Source organism: Lolium rigidum, chromosome 2 (assembly GCF_022539505.1).
Source record: "Lolium rigidum isolate FL_2022 chromosome 2, APGP_CSIRO_Lrig_0.1, whole genome shotgun sequence".
NCBI classification, from domain to species: Eukaryota; Viridiplantae; Streptophyta; class Magnoliopsida; order Poales; family Poaceae; genus Lolium; species Lolium rigidum.
In genome coordinates, this window is record NC_061509.1 from 287166820 (window position 1) to 287183035 (window position 16216).

A 16216-nucleotide genomic window follows, 5' to 3' on the forward strand; every position below is an offset into this window, starting at 1 on the left:
AATAGTAGACTAGGGTTTCGTGTAATGTAGAGGGCAAGTAGATCTCGAAGGTTATCGACCGAAAAGTACTCGACGAAATAAAACTAGGGTTTGCTCAACAATGATTCGATGATCTTTCTCGTCCCTCGACCTCCCCTTATATATGAGGTGGAGCCGAGGGATTCGTATTGTACAAGTTACGCGAGTTCGGGGAGGTTTCCAACTCGTCCCGCAAGATTACATACAACACTTCTTATTACAACTCTAGCTTTCCTTAACAACATCTGTGGGCTTCCGAGTCTTCTTATTCTTCGGGTATTGGGCCTTGATGAAACCCGGGTACTATCTTCGGCAGGCCCATTGGGGATGCCTATGTCGGTAGCCCCGAGATTTTGCTTGAGTCGCAGAGTCAGGGAAAATCTCCCCTGTTTTATTTTTACTCGACAACTTGAACTTATTTATATTTTTCACATGAATTTCTATACTTGTGCAGGGATAATGGTAATTGGGGCTAGTTCATCTGACGGATCAGGTACTAGTTAACTGCTCTAGTGGCAATCCGCAAAAACCTACTTCAAGATCACGTCCCTGGACATGATCTCGGTGATACTGGTGTAAACTTCGACAGGGGCCGCTTAAGGTCTTACCATTCTGTCGAGTCCCAGTCATTTTTATCGAGTCCACAGCGCGTCCGCTGGGATATTTCTTCACATCCGTTGATGTGGAAAAAAGTAGCGAGCGCGAGTCTTTGGCGATGCCACGCCGCACGGAACGAATGCGGGGTCTTACCTTCGTAATGTTTTGCGGCATTCAGAATTCGCAACTTTTGGCGTTCTGAGAATATATTGTCGAGTGCTTATTCGGCTGTTGGAATAGCACATTTCATCGAGTCAATTTCTGACTTATATTGTTCTCCCGATGGGAGTATATGTAGAGTTATCTTTATAACTCGAAATATGCTCCTTCTTCCTTCTTTTTCTTTCTTTTATTTCTTTTTCTCTTTTCTTTTTGATAATTTTCATCGGGCACGCGAACAGGCGTTCCCGATGGGAGTAGCCCCCGAGGCTACAACCAAGGACTTGTGCTTGGTTGTAGGCTCAACATTCTAGTGCACCTTGTCGCTATATTGTCATTCTTGTCGATATTTTCTTCTTTTTATCTCTCGGGTGCGCGAACAGCGCTCCCGATGGGAGTAGCCCCCGAGGCTATGAACAAAAGCTTGCATTTGATCATAGGCTCCCGCAATTTCTATATTGTCATACCCGAAATTTACTTTTTTCGAAGTAGCCCCCGAGCATTTGGGCAAAAACTTTGTATTTGATCAAAGGCTCCCGAAGTATTCAATAACTTCTCCTGTCGCCAATCTTCTTGTATTTTTCTTATCGAAAATTTCTCCCTTAAGCGAAGTTACTGTCATTGCTATTAATAGTCGCAATTTTCCTGCCTTGTGGGTCTAATGTCTCCACCACGTTGACACGTCGTGCAAGTGGGGGGCACACGTCCTCCGCTTTTCCTGGCGCACGTACCGTAACTCCTCAATGTTAAAATACTTTTTTACCCTTGCTTCCACGTGGCTATCATCTGCGACGCATTTTTTCCATCCAATGGTCCGCCGTTTCGCCGCACCCCTATATAAGATCTCCTTCTTCCTCCTCGGACACCTCCGCTCGCGCCGTTGCTATACTCTCCTCCGCAAATCCTCCTGCACTTCCCCAATTCTCCAAACCTTGCATTCCCGCGCCATTGTGAATGCCTCCGCGCCGCTTGACCAGACACAACACACCAGAATCCTCCATGGCCGCTGCGGATCTGGGAGCTTCGGAGTGGGAAAGATCCAAGCTTTCTGCTCAGGACATCAACCTCCTTAAGAAGCTAGGGCTCAACAAGAAGCCCGATTCACTGCGCTTTCCTCATGAGGAGAGCTACCCAACCCCTCCAATGGGGTATCGGGTAAGTTTCATTGACCATCTCATCCGCGGACTTTCCGCTCCCATTCATCCTTTCCTTCGCGGACTGCTTTTTGTATATGGTCTGCAACTTCACCACTTGACCCCCAATTCTATCCTCCATATTTCCATCTTCATCACCCTCTGCGAAGCCTTCCTCGGCGTCCAGCCTAACTGGGCGCTATGGAAGCGCATTTTCTTTTGTCGCCGCAATGGCTCTCCCAACGTCGCCTACAATATAGGTGGCGTTGTAATTTCTGTTCGCCCTACTGTCGACTACTTCGACGTCAAGCTTCCGATTCAGTTCAAGGATGGCGCAAGAAGTGGCTGTACATTCAGGGAAGAAAACGACGGATGTGCCGAGGACAACATCCCTCCTTTTGATGGTGCCGAAAGAATTCTTCGCCGCCGCTCCTCGGGACGCGAGAGGCTACCGAAGAAGAAAGGATTGCGACTGAGGCCCTGATGACTCGCATCCACGAGTTGCAAAATACTCGTGGCCAAGAATTATCAGGCATCCAAATCACAGCCTATTTTCTAAGGACCAGAGTGCAGCCTCTCCAAGCTCGCAAACGCCCTCTCTGGAAATATTCTGGGAACACGGACTCTGATCGGTTGTCGACGGATTTAGAGGTCAAGGATTTAGAAAAGCTTGTCCGAAAAATCTCGTCTCTCAGCAAAAAAGATCCTGTCCCTTCTTCTTGCCGCGTGAAACCATTCAGTGCCACCAATCCACTTCCCAAGGTTAGCTTCTTTATTTGGTTTGCTATTGTTTTATTGACTTTATATTTTTTAACATCCTCCTCTGCTTTTTCCTTTTATAGGACCATCCAAACCTCGTCTCGCTTCCTCCCCTTCCTGAAGGTGGAGAAGTCGAGGAAAGGGCTGTCTTCACCGATGACATCCAAGACGCCCCCTCTTCTGTAAATGACCCCGTGGATTCTCGAAAATCCGCGGGTTCCTCTGAAAAGGAAGCTACCTCCGAGGATACTACGTCGGCGCAATCTCCTCCTCCTGCTGTTTCTCCAAGGAACAAAAGGAAAAGGACTGACGCCGAAGATTCCGACACTTCCAAAGCCGAAGACGTTGATCCTTCACGTCAAAAGGCAACTTATGATCCATACCTTTCATCCCTCATCAGCTCGTAAGTTTTTATTTTCCCTTATCTTTGTACTCGAAGTTTTGTTTGTCTGTCTTGCTTTTTATGCTGTCGTCTTTTTATTTGCAGTGATGATGAGGAAGAACCACCAACTCTTGACGTGGCTGCTCGAACGAGCTCGTCGCGTACTTTAGTTGTTTCGGAGACGCCAGCTGAAGGAGAGAAATCTTCGCCTCCTCTCCTGAATGTTGACGCTCCCACTCCACCTTCAAGCCCTCTTGTCCCTTCACCAAAAAGGACAAGAGTAGAAACGATCGTGGAGCCTACCCTTGAATTGGGTAGCTCCTCCAATTCTCTTTTGGATGACGTAAGTTCTAAATTTTCTCATCTATGTTCCCTCTTGATTCCTTCTTCGATGTCTTTAATTTTTTCCCGTGCCGACGTTTTCCTTTCCTTTTCCTTTCTTTGACAGCCTATGGTCAAAGAACTTCTTCGAATCGGTGCCCAATTTGTCGGGTATCGTGAGTATGCTAGCAAGACTGAAGGTAGTACTTTTTTTTTATGACACCTCATTTTTCCTCGATTTCCTGTTCCTGCTTTGTTTGTGCTTTTTAACGACTTCTTGACTATTGTGGCAGAAAAACTTGCTGAAGCCAACAAGCTTGCCGACGCTCTTGCTCAGAAGCTAGAGCAGAGTGAAATGGCTCGCAAGAAGGCTGATCTTGATGCTAGCCGAGCTAAAGCAGAGGCTGAGGAGGCCATAGCCAAAGCTTCTGGTGTCGAAGATCTGCAGAAGAGGCTGGCTGATGCCGAAGCTGCTTTAAATGAACACAAGGCCTCCCAAGCTGCTCGTGAAAAGGCAATCACCAAGCGCTTACTCGCGCAGAATCGGCGCTTTGTCGGTAATTTTACCGTAACCTTATATATATATTTTTTTTATGATTAATTTTTCCTTCCTGCTGTCAACCAACATTTGTTGTCCTCGGCAGCCAAGACGCATCAAGAATTTGAGCTTGAAGATCCCGATAATGATCCTCTCCTAGACGCTCTTTCTATCCTGGAGTTCCACGGAACTGAAACTCGCGAGGGCATAGAACATGCTGACGCGGGTTTCTCGAAGCTGTTCCCTTACTTCTTCCCCAGGAAAGAGGAACCCAAAATGTTTCTTGCTCTTGCCAAAGAGTTTGATTCATCGGAAGATCTTGGACTGAAGATGCGTCAGGAGAATATGAAGGTTGCTGTCGAGAGCACTGTTGCCTTGGTCGCGGACAGCCAACAAGCGTTGATCTGGACGAAAGTTGGCGCCACCGAGCAAATAGAACAAACGAAATGGCGTTCGTTGATCAAGGCAGCCAAGCCCAATGCGAAGAAAATCCTGGCTTATCTCGGGATCAAGCCAGCTCCGACTCCCAGCTCATCAAGGCCGGAGGTCTAGTCGAAAGCTTCTTCTTTTATTTTTTCTTTATTATTTTGATGCTGTCACCGAAGTAGCTTTTTGGCGACACCTATCTCACTAGTTCCACCTGTAATGCCTTGTAACTATGATGAACAATCAATGAAAATCCTGTCTTTCCTGTTGATTGATGTCGACTCTCTGTTAACTTTCAGTTGGTGTTTGATAACTATACTCCGTCTCCTGCTCCTCTCGATGTTTTGCCTTCTCCTTCTTGCTTGAGGAAAGATCTTGCTGATGCTGAACCTGTCGAAGGTTCCTTGTCGCAAGAATTGGATGATCTTCGGCAGCAGCTTCAGTATGCGAAGAGACAAACGCTTGTGATGATGGAGCAGTCTCGCAAAGCATTAGAAGCCGAGAAAACTGCACTTCAACAAGATCAAGAAGCCTTGGATGCTAAAGAGACCGCCCTTGCTGAAGTTGGAAAAGCGACCGCTCGAGAAAATCTTATGCTTGGAGTTGATGAATGAGGCCAGCGCAGATATGTCGGGTATGTTTGCTGCCACTCTTTAGATGTTCACGGCGCCTTCTGTCCTTTCGCCATTTCTTCTGTCTTTAAAGCTCGTACACTGTTTCTTTGATAGGTTCCTTTCTTGACTCTGCTGCTGAAGAGGAAAGGGTAAATGCTAGGACTAACCTCCTTGTTAACCTTTCCCTTGACCATGGTTCTTTGTTCTGGGCTACCCCAGAACGGACCCGACAAATTGTCAGGTTTCAGGACCACGCCTCCCAGATTCGCGACTTCTTGGACTTTTGCACTAGGACCTTGTCTCTTGTTTACAAGACAATGTTTCCTCGCAACGAAGCACCTGATACACTTCTCGGTTTGATGGAGAAATTTCGAGATGCTCCCAAAATCCATGGGTTTGTTCGGGCACAACTTTCTGCTGGCGCTAGATTTGCTATGATGATGATCAAAATCTGCCATCCCAAATTTGACATGAGCCAAATTGTTTCCAAGTGTTTGGCCAAGATGGCGAAGAAGAAAAGGGACGTCGGAAAAATTGATGATCATGTGACTCCCGTTGCCGAAGATATGATGGATGAGCTTCTTCGGATGGACTCCGAATTCTTCGTTAAGGGCAGCTATGCTTGAACATAGTACTCGCTCTTCAAATCGGTCGAACATAGATAACATACTAGGTCGTCATTAATTTTTCCTTGATTTTTTTCTCAGAATTCTTGTGTGTATTGAGATCACTTTCTATATTGTATAGCAAATAAACTGTTCTTTCTTCGTTGATACTTCAAGTATCTTGGTGTCGACTTTATTTATTGTATGCGCGAGGTTTTTAAACCAAAGCGTCGAAGTTTGTAATGAGCATGCTATATTTGCGGGTGTTAGCCCCCGTGGCTTTTTTGATTGCTATTTTTGTCTTCGTTTATTTCGCGAGGTATTTTATACCAAGGCGAAAAAATTGTGGAGAACGTTTATTTCGTGAGGTATTTTATACCAAGGCGAGATTTTGTCAGGAATATACTTTGCAAGTCTGAGGCGTGAGCCCCCGAGCCTGCTGAAGAAATGCATGTCTCAACTATCTTTGCTATATTGCAGCACCGCGAGTCCGCCTCATTAAAAACCTTTTCCGGCCCCACTCGGTGCCCCGAAAAAGGAAAAGAGTGCGTCTGAAAACTCGCGGGCGTTTCAGTACATTGAAGCTTTTCAAGGACTATATTTCGACTCTAGGCGTAGAACCGCCTGAGCTGCGCCACGTTCCAGGGATTTGGCTCCTCCACTCCTGTCTTCTTGTCCTTTATCCTGTACGCTCCTCCTCCAATTACTTCTGTGATGATGTAAGGTCCAAGCCATGGTGACTCGAGCTTTTCATGACTTTTTTGCATGAGCCGGAGGACTAGATCTCCCACTGATACGTCTCCGACGTATCGATAATTTCTTATGTTCCATGCCACATTATTGATGTTATCTACATGTTTTATGCACACTTTATGTCATATTCGTGCATTTTCTGGAACTAACCTATTAACAAGATGCCGAAGTGCCGGTTCTCGTTTTCTGCTGTTTTTGGTTTCGGAAATCCTAGTAACGAAATATTCTCGGAATCGGACGAAATCAACGCCAAAGATCTTAGAATCCCCGGAAGCATCCGGAACACACGAGAGGGACCGGAGGGGGGCACAGGCCCACCACACCATACCCTGGCGCGGCCTAGGGGGGGCCCGCGCCCCCCTATGGTTTGGCCAGCCCTTCGACCCTCTGGCGCCGCCTCTTCGCCTATATAAAGCCCCTGGATCGAAAACCCTGATACGTTCGACGAAAACCACAGAAACCTTCCAGAGCCGCCGCCATCGCGACGCCAAGATCTGGGGACAGGAGTCTCTGTTCCGGCACGCTGCCGGAACGGGGAAGTGCCCCCGGAAGGCTTCTCCATCGACACCGCTGCCATCTCCACCGCCATCTTCATCACCGCTGCTACTCCCATGAGGAGGGAGTAGTTCTCCATCGAGGCTCGGGGCTGTACCGGTAGCTATGTGGTTAATCTCTCTCCATGTACTTCAATACAATGATCTCATGAGCTGCTTTACATGATTGAGATTCATATGAGTTTTGTATCACAATTCATCTATGTGCTACTCTAGTGATGTTATTAAAGTAGTTCTATTCCTCCCTGCACGTGTGTAAAGGTGACTAGTGTGTGCACCGTGTGGTTCTTGTCGTAGGCTATGATCATGATCTCTTGTAGATTGTGGAGTTAATTATCATTATGATGGTATTGATGTGATCTATCTCGGTTATGTTGATCTATCTTACACTATAAGGTTACTTAAATATGAACAAATTGTGGAGCTTGTTAACTCCGGCATTGAGGGTTCGTGTAATCCTACGCAATGCGTTCATCATCCAACAAGAGTGTAGAGTATGCATTTATCTATTCTGTTATGTGATCAATGTTGAGAGTGTCCACTAGTGAAAGTATAATCCCTAGGCCTTGTTCCTAAATACTGCTGAGTTACTACTGCTTGTTTACTGTTTTACTGCGTTACTACTGCTGCAATACTACCACCATCAACTACACGCCAAGCAAGCTATTTTCACGGCACCGTTGCTACTGCTCATATATATTCATACCACCTGTATTTCACTATCTCTTCGCCAAACTAGTGCACCTATTTGGTGTGTTGGGGACACAAGAGACTTCTTGCTTTGTGGTTGCAGGGTTGCATGAGAGGGATATCTTTGACCTCTTCCTCCCTGAGTTCGATAAACCTTGGGTGATCCACTTAAGGGAAAACTTGTCGCTGTTCTACAAACCTCTGCTCTTGGAGGCCCAACACCGTCTACGAGAAAGGAGGGGAAAGTAGACATCAAGCACTTTTCACGGCGCCGTTGCCGGGGAGGAAAGGTAAAAGGCACTCATACTTCGGTTCCGGGTAAAGTACTTTTCTCGGCGCCATTGTGTTTGTGCTCGAAGCTATTTCCTTTAGATCCTGCAATTGCAACTTTTTGTTTCTTGTTTACACTAGTTAGGCATAATGGAAAACATCTGTGAGCTCTTTGTACTATTTCCTGAGTCAAGACATGAATGGTTTAATGCGAAAATTAAAAAACCCATGGAACATGTTAGCATGAATACTTTGAACACCATTGTTGCTAATGATATGGAAAATTCTAAGCTTGGGGAAGCTGGCTTTGATGAGCATGATATTTTTAGTCCCCCAAGAATTGAGGAGAAAATTTTCTTTGATGATACTTTGCCTCCTATTTATGATGATTATAATGATAGTGGTCTTTTGGTGCCACCTACTATGGAGAGTAAATTTTGTTGTGATTATACTATGCCTCCTATACTTGATGAGAATAATAATGATAGCTACTTTGTTGAATTTGCTCCCACTACAACTAATAAAATTGATTATGCCTATGTGGAGAGTAATAATTTTATGCATGAGACTCATGATAAGAATGCTTTATGTGATAGTTATATTGTTGAGTTTGCTAATGTTGCTACTGAAAGTTATTATGAGAGAGGAAAATATGGTTGTAGAAATTTTCATGTTACTAAAACACCTCTCTATGTGCTGAAATTTTTGAAGCTACACTTGTTTTATCTTCCTATGCTTGTTACTTTGCTCTTCATGAACTTGTTTATTTACAAGATTCCTTTGCATAGGAAGCATGTTAGACTTAAATGTGTTTTGAATTTGCCTCTTGATGCTCTCTTTTGCTTCAAATACTATTTCTTATGAGTGCATCATTAAAACTGCTGAGCCCATCTTAATGGCTATAAAGAAAGAACTTCTTGGGATATAACCCATGTGTTATTTTGCTACAGTACTTTGTTTTATATTTGTGTCTTGGAAGTTGTTTACTACTGTAGCAACCTCTCCTTATCTTAGTTTTGTGTTTTGTTGTGCCAAGTAAAGCCGTTGATAGAAAAGTAAGTACTAGATTTGGATTACTGCGCAGTTCCAGATTTCTTTGCTGTCACGAATCTGGGTCCACCTCCCTGTAGGTAGCTCAGAAAATTAAGCAAATTTACGTGCATGATCCTCAGATATGTACACAACTTTCATTCAATTTGAGCATTTTCATTTGAGCAAGTCTGGTGCCATTTTAAAATTCGTCAATACGAACTGTTCTGTTTTGACAGATTCTGCCTTTTATTTCGCATTGCCTCTTTTGCTATGTTGGATGAATTTCTTTGATCCACTAATGTCCAGTAGCATTATGCAATGTCCAGAGGTGTTAAGAATGATTGTGTCACCTCTGAATATGTTAATTTTTATTGTGCACTAACCCTCTAATGAGTTATTTCGAGTTTGGTGTGGAGGAAGTTTTCAAGGGTCAAGAAAGGAGGATGATATACTATGATCAAGAAGAGTGAAAGCTCTAAGCTTGGGGATGCCCCGGTGGTTCATCCCTGCATATTTCAAGAAGACTCAAGCGTCTAAGCTTGGGGATGCCCAAGGCATCCCCTTCTTCATCGACAAATTATCAGGTTCCTTCTCTTGAAACTATATTTTTATTCGGTCACATCTTATGTACTTTACTTGGAGCGTCTGTTTGTTTTTGTTTTTGTTTGTGTTTGAACAAATTGGATTACATCATGCTTGTGTGGGAGAGAGACACGCTCCGCTGTAGCATATGGACAAGTATGTCCTTGGTTTCTACTCATAGTATTCATGGCGAAGTTTCTCCTTCGTTAAATTGTTATATGGTTGGAATTGGAAAATGATACATGTAGTAATTGCTATAAATGTTTTGGGTAATGTGATACTTGGCAATTGTTGTGCTCATGATTAAGCTCTTGCATCATATGCTTTGCACCCATTAATGAAGAAATACATAGAGCATGCTAAAATTTGGTTTGCATATTTGGTTTCTCTAAGGTCTAGATAATTTCTAGTATTGAGTTTGAACAACAAGGAAGACGGTGTAGAGTCTTATAATGTTTTCAATATGTCTTTTATGTGAGTTTTGCTGCACCGTTCATCCTTGTGTTTGTTTCAAATAACCTTGCTAGCCTAAACCTTGTATCGAGAGGGAATACTTCTCATGCATCCAAAATCCTTGAGCCAACCACTATGCCATTTGTGTCCACCATACCTACCTACTACATGGTATTTCTCCGCCATTCCAAAGTAAATTGCTTGAGTGCTACCTTTAAAATTCCATCATTCACCTTTGCAATATATAGCTCATGGGACAAATAGCTTAAAAACTATTGTGGTATTGAATATGTACTTATGCACTTTATCTCTTATTAAGTTGCTTGTTGTGCGATAACCATGTTCACTCGGGGACGCCATCAACTATTCTTTGTTGAATTTCATGTGAGTTGCTATGCATGTTCGTCTTGTCCGAAGTAAGAGAGATCTACCACCTTATGGTTAAGCATGCATATTGTTAGAGAAGAACATTGGGCCGCTAACTAAAGCCATGATCCATGGTGGAAGTTTCAGTTTTGGACAATATCCTCAATCTCATATGAGAAAATTATTAATTGTTGTTACATGCTTATGCATAAAAGAGGAGTCCATTATCCGTTGTCTATGTTGTCCCGGTATGGATGTCTAAGTTGAGAATAATCAATAGCGAGAAATCCAATGCGAGCTTTCTCCTTAGACCTTTGTACGAGCGGCATAGAGGTACCCCATTGTGACACTTGGTCAAAACATGTGCATTGTGATGATCCGGTAGTCCAAGCTAATTAGGACAAGGTGCGGGCACTATTAGTACACTATGCATGAGGCTTGCAACTTGTAAGATATAATTTACATGATACATATGCTTTATTACTACCGTTGACAAAATTGTTTCATGTTTTCAAAATCAAAGCTCTAGCACAAATATAGCAATCGATGCTTTCCTCTTTGAAGGACCATTCTTTTACCTTTATTGTTGAGTCAGTTCACCTATTTCTCTCCACCTCAAGAAGCAAACACTTGTGTGAACTGTGCATTGATTCTTACATATTTGCATATTGCATTTGTTATATTGCTTTGCATTGACAATTATCCATGAGATATACATGTTATAAGTTGAAAGCAACCGCTGAACTTCATCTTCCTTTGTGTTGCTTCAATACCTCTACTTTGAATTATTGCTTTATGAGTTAACTCTTATGCAAGACTTATTGATGCTTGTCTTTAAGTACTATTCATGAAAAGTCTTTGCTTTATGATTCACTTGTTTACTCATGTCATATACATTGTTTGGATTGCTGCATTCACTACATATGCTTTACAAATAGTATGATCAAGATTATGATGGCATGTCACTCCAGAAATTATCTTTGTTATCGTTTTACCTGCTCGGGACGAGCGTAACTAAGCTTGGGGATGCCGATACGTCTCCGACGTATCGATAATTTCTTATGTTCCATGCCACATTATTGATGTTATCTACATGTTTTATGCACACTTTATGTCATATTCGTGCATTTTCCGGAACTAACCTATTAACAAGATGCCGAAGTGCCGGTTCTCGTTTTCTCGTTGTTTTTGGTTTCGAAATCCTAGTAACGAAATATTCTCGGAATCGGACGAAATCAACGCCAAAGATCTTAGAATCCCCGGAAGCATCCAGAACACACGAGAGGGACCAGAGGGGGGGCACAGGCCCACCACACCATACCCTGGCGCGGCCTAGGGGGGGCCCGCGCCCCCCTATGGTTTGGCCAGCCCTTCGACCCTCTGGCGCCGCCTCTTCGCCTATATAAAGCCCCTGGATCGAAAACCCTGATGCGTTCGACGAAAACCACGAAACCTTCCGGAGCCGCCGCCATCGCGACGCCAAGATCCGGGGACAGGAGTCTCTGTTCCGGCACGCCGCCGGAACGGGGAAGTGCCCCGGAAGGCTTCTCCATCGACACCGCTGCCATCTCCACCGCCATCTTCATCACCGCCGCTACTCCCATGAGGAGGGAGTAGTTCTCCATCGAGGCTCGGGGCTGTACCGGTAGCTATGTGGTTAATCTCTCTCCATGTACTTCAATACAATGATCTCATGAGCTGCTTTACATGATTGAGATTCATATGAGTTTTGTATCACAATTCATCTATGTGCTACTCTAGTGATGTTATTAAAGTAGTTCTATTCCTCCTCGCACGTGTGTAAAGGTGACTAGTGTGTGCACCGTGTGGTTCTTGTCATAGGCTATGATCATGATCTCTTGTAGATTGTGGAGTTAATTATCATTATGATGGTATTGATGTGATCTATCTGGTTATGTTGATCTATCTTACACTATAAGGTTACTAAATATGAACAAATTGTGGAGCTTGTTAACTCCGGCATTGAGGGTTCGTGTAATCCTACGCAATGCGTTCATCATCCAACAAGAGTGTAGAGTATGCATTTATCTATTCTGTTATGTGATCAATGTTGAGAGTGTCCACTAGTGAAAGTATAATCCCTAGGCCTTGTTCCTAAATACTGCTGAGTTACTACCGCTTGTTTACTTGTTTCTATGCGTTACTACTCGCTGCAATACTACCACCATCAACTACACGCCAGCCAAGCTATTTTCCGGCACCGTTGCTACTGCTCATATATATTCATACCACCCGTATTTCACTATCTCTTCGCCAAACTAGTGCACCTATTTGGTGTGTTGGGGACACAAGAGACTTCTTGCTTTGTGGTTGCAGGGGTTGCATGAGAGGGATATCTTTGACCTCTTCCTCCCTGAGTTCGATAAACCTTGGGTGATCCACTTAAGGGAAAACTTGCTGCTGTTCTACAAACCTCTGCTCTTGGAGGCCCAACACTGTCTACAGGAAAGGAGGGGGAAAGTAGACATCACCCACCTGAAAGGATCTTGGCCGTAAACGTCGACTATGATAATTCTTTAGGTCCTGCTGATATTTAGTTACTCGAGAGAGGACTTCATCTCTAGCCTCGTCAAGTGCATCGACGTCATCTTCTAACGCTTTTCTCAACACCTCTTCATCGTATTCTACGACTCGTGGAGAATCGTGCTCTACCTCAATTGGTAACACTGCTTCTGCTCCATGAACCAAGAAAAACGGAGTTTCTTGTGTCGCTGTGTTTGGTGTTGTTCGTATGCTCCATAATACACTGGGCAGCTCCTCTGGCCAGGTATATCGAGCTTTTTCCAGTGGCCCTAGTAAGCGTTTCTTGATGCCGTTGCAGATTATTCCATTGGCTTTCTCGACTTGACCGTTGGTTTGCGGGTGTGCAACCGACGCAAAGTTTAGCTTGATACCCACTTCTTCGCAATAATCCTTGAACTCATTGGATGTGAAGTTACCGCCGTTGTCCGTGACGATGCTGTGAGGCACGCCAAACCTGAAGACGAGACTTTTTACGAATTTAACTGCGGATGCTCCGTCTGGTGAGTTTATCGGCTTCGCTTCTATCCACTTCGTGAATTTGTCGACAGCTACCAGCATATACTCTTTTCCTCCTGGCCAAGACTTGTGTAACTTGCCCACCATATCAAGGCCCCATTGAGCAAAAGGCCAAGACAAGGGTATTGGCATCAGTTCTGCTGCTGGAGAGTGAGGTTTTGCGGCGAACCTCTGGCACGCATCGCAAGTTCGTACTATCTCCTTTGCGTCCTCTATCGCTGTCAACCAGTAAAATCCAGCTCGAAAGACTTTTGCAGCAATAGCTCGGCTACTCGCGTGGTGACCGCAAATTCCTTCGTGTACATCTTTCAGGATCATCCTTCCTTCTTCGGGTGTAACGCACCTTTGTAGTACTCCCGAAATACTTCGCTTGTATAGCTCTCCTTTGACCACAGTAAAAGCTTTTGATCGTCGAATAACTCGCCTCGCTTCAACTGGATCTTCGGGTATTTCTTTCTTCATGATGTATGCTATGTACGTCTGCATCCATGGTACCTGTATCATCATGACCAAGTCCTGATCCTCTTCTTCCTCCTCCTGCTCTTCATTGGTAGCCCCCGTGGGTTTCTTCTCCTTCTTTTTCGGTTTTGTCGACTTCGTAGATCTCTCTGCTATTTCTTCCCAAAATACGCCTGGCGGGACTGCGAGGCATTGCGACCCGATGTTTGCAAGAACGTCGGCTTCGTCATTGCTCAATCTGCTGATATGATTTACTTCGCATCCGTCGAACAACTTCTCGAGCTCGTTGTAGACTTCCTTGTATGCTATCATACTATCGTTGGATCTGCGTCGCATTGGTTCATGACTTGTTGAGCTACCAACTGCGAGTCGCCAAAGATTTTTAGTCGAGTTGCACCGCAGGCTTTCGCCATCTTCATCCCGTGTATGAGGGCTTCGTATTCTGCCTCATTGTTAGACGCGTTTGGGAATGTCATCCTCAGGACGTACTTTAATTTGTCGCCTTCAGGTGATATCAGTATCACGCCTGCACCAGCTCCTTCCAATCTCTTGGACCCGTCGAAGTTCATGGTCCAAGTTCTCGATAAATCTGGTGGTCCTGTATTTTGCAGCTCCATCCACTCTGCGATGAAGTCTGGTAAGATCTGTGATTTGATTGCTTTTCTTTTTTCATACGTGATGTCCCGAGGGGAAAGTTCTATTCCCAAAGGGAGACACGACCTGTAGCTTCTAGATTGTTGAGTATGTTTGACAAAGGAGCCTCATTGACCACTATGATCGGATGTGCCGAAAAATAGTGTCGCAATTTTCGTGCGGTTGTGAACACTCCATATGCTAGCTTTTGGTACTGAGGGTACCTCTGTTTTGAAGGCGATAAAACTTCGCTGACGAAGTATACTGGCCTTTGTACTCCATGGAGTTTTCCTTCTTCCTCCCTTTCGACGACAAGTACCGTGCTTACCACCTGGGGTGTGGCCGCGATATAGAGCAACAGCGGCTCCTTCTCCTTTGGCGCCACCAAGATTGGTGGTGTCGAGATTTTGCGCTTAAGGTCCTCAAAAGCTCTGTCCGCTTCTTCGTTCCACTGGAACTTGTCTCCCTGTTTGATCAAGGCGTAAAATGGTAACGCCTTTTCTCCTAACCTGGCGACGAATCTGCTTAAAGCTGCGACTCACCCGGTCAGCTGCTGTACTTCTTTTAATTTTGTCGGCTTCCTCATCGTTACGATGGCCTGTATTTTCTCGGGGTTTGCTTCAATCCCTCTTGCTGATACTAGGAACCCAAGAAGTTCCCCTGCAGGAACACCGAAAGAGCATTTTGTCGGGTTCAGCTTGAGGCAAAACTTGTCGAGGTTGTCGAAAGTTTCCTTCAGGTCCTCAATTAGGGTGTCGCCTTTTTTGGATGTTATGACGACATCGTCAATGTATACTTGTACATTTTTTCCTATTTGCTCTGCTAGGCACTTCTGCATCATCCGCTGGTACGTTGCTCCCGCGTTTTTCAACCCGAAGGGCATTGTTCGATAGCAGAACACGCCATAAGGGGTGATGAACGCTGTTTTCACTTCGTCATCTTCTTTCAATCGAATCTGGTTATAACCAGAATAAGCATCCAGGAAGGAAAGACGTTCGCATCCTGCCGTGGAGTCGATGATTTGATCGATCCTTGGGAGGGGAAAGTGATCCTTTGGACAATGTTTATTGAGACACGTGAAGTCGACGCACATGCGAAGGACCTTCGTGTTTTTCTTTGGCACCAACACTGGGTTAGCTACCCATGTGGCCTCTGTATGTATTTCTTTGATAAAACCTGCTTCTCTGAGTCTGTTGATTTCTGATAGCATAGCTTTGCGGTTTGGTTCCGAAAAACGCCGCAAAGGTTGTCGGATTGGTTTCGCGATTGGATCCAAGTGTAGGTGGTGCTCGGCAAGTTCCCTGGGTACTCCTGGCATGTCAGCTGGACACCATGCGAAGATTTTCCAGTGCTCACGGAGGAACTCGGCGAGCGCGCTTTCCTATGCGAGGTCCATGTTATTTGCGATGGACGTCGTTTTCTTCGGGTCTGTCGGGTGGATCTGTACTTCCTTGGAATCCTTTGCTGTGTTGAAGGTTGACTCCTTGCTAGGCCTCCCCACATCTGGTAGTACGTCGTAATCTGTCGTGAGCTGTGACTCCATATATTCTGCTTGCATCCCGAAGGTTTCTGAGAGTCGATGGAAATCCTTATCACATTTATCGGCAAGCGAGAAACTTCCTTTAATCGTGATTGGCCCTTTTGGTCCAGGCATCCTCCACAACAGGTATGTGTAATGTGGTACTGCCATGAACCTAGCGTATGCTGGGCGTCCCAACAGAGCATGGTACTGTGATGGGAAATCCACGACTTCGAACTCCAACCTCTCGATCCTGTAGTTTTCTCGGGTGCCGAACTGAACGTCGAGATTGA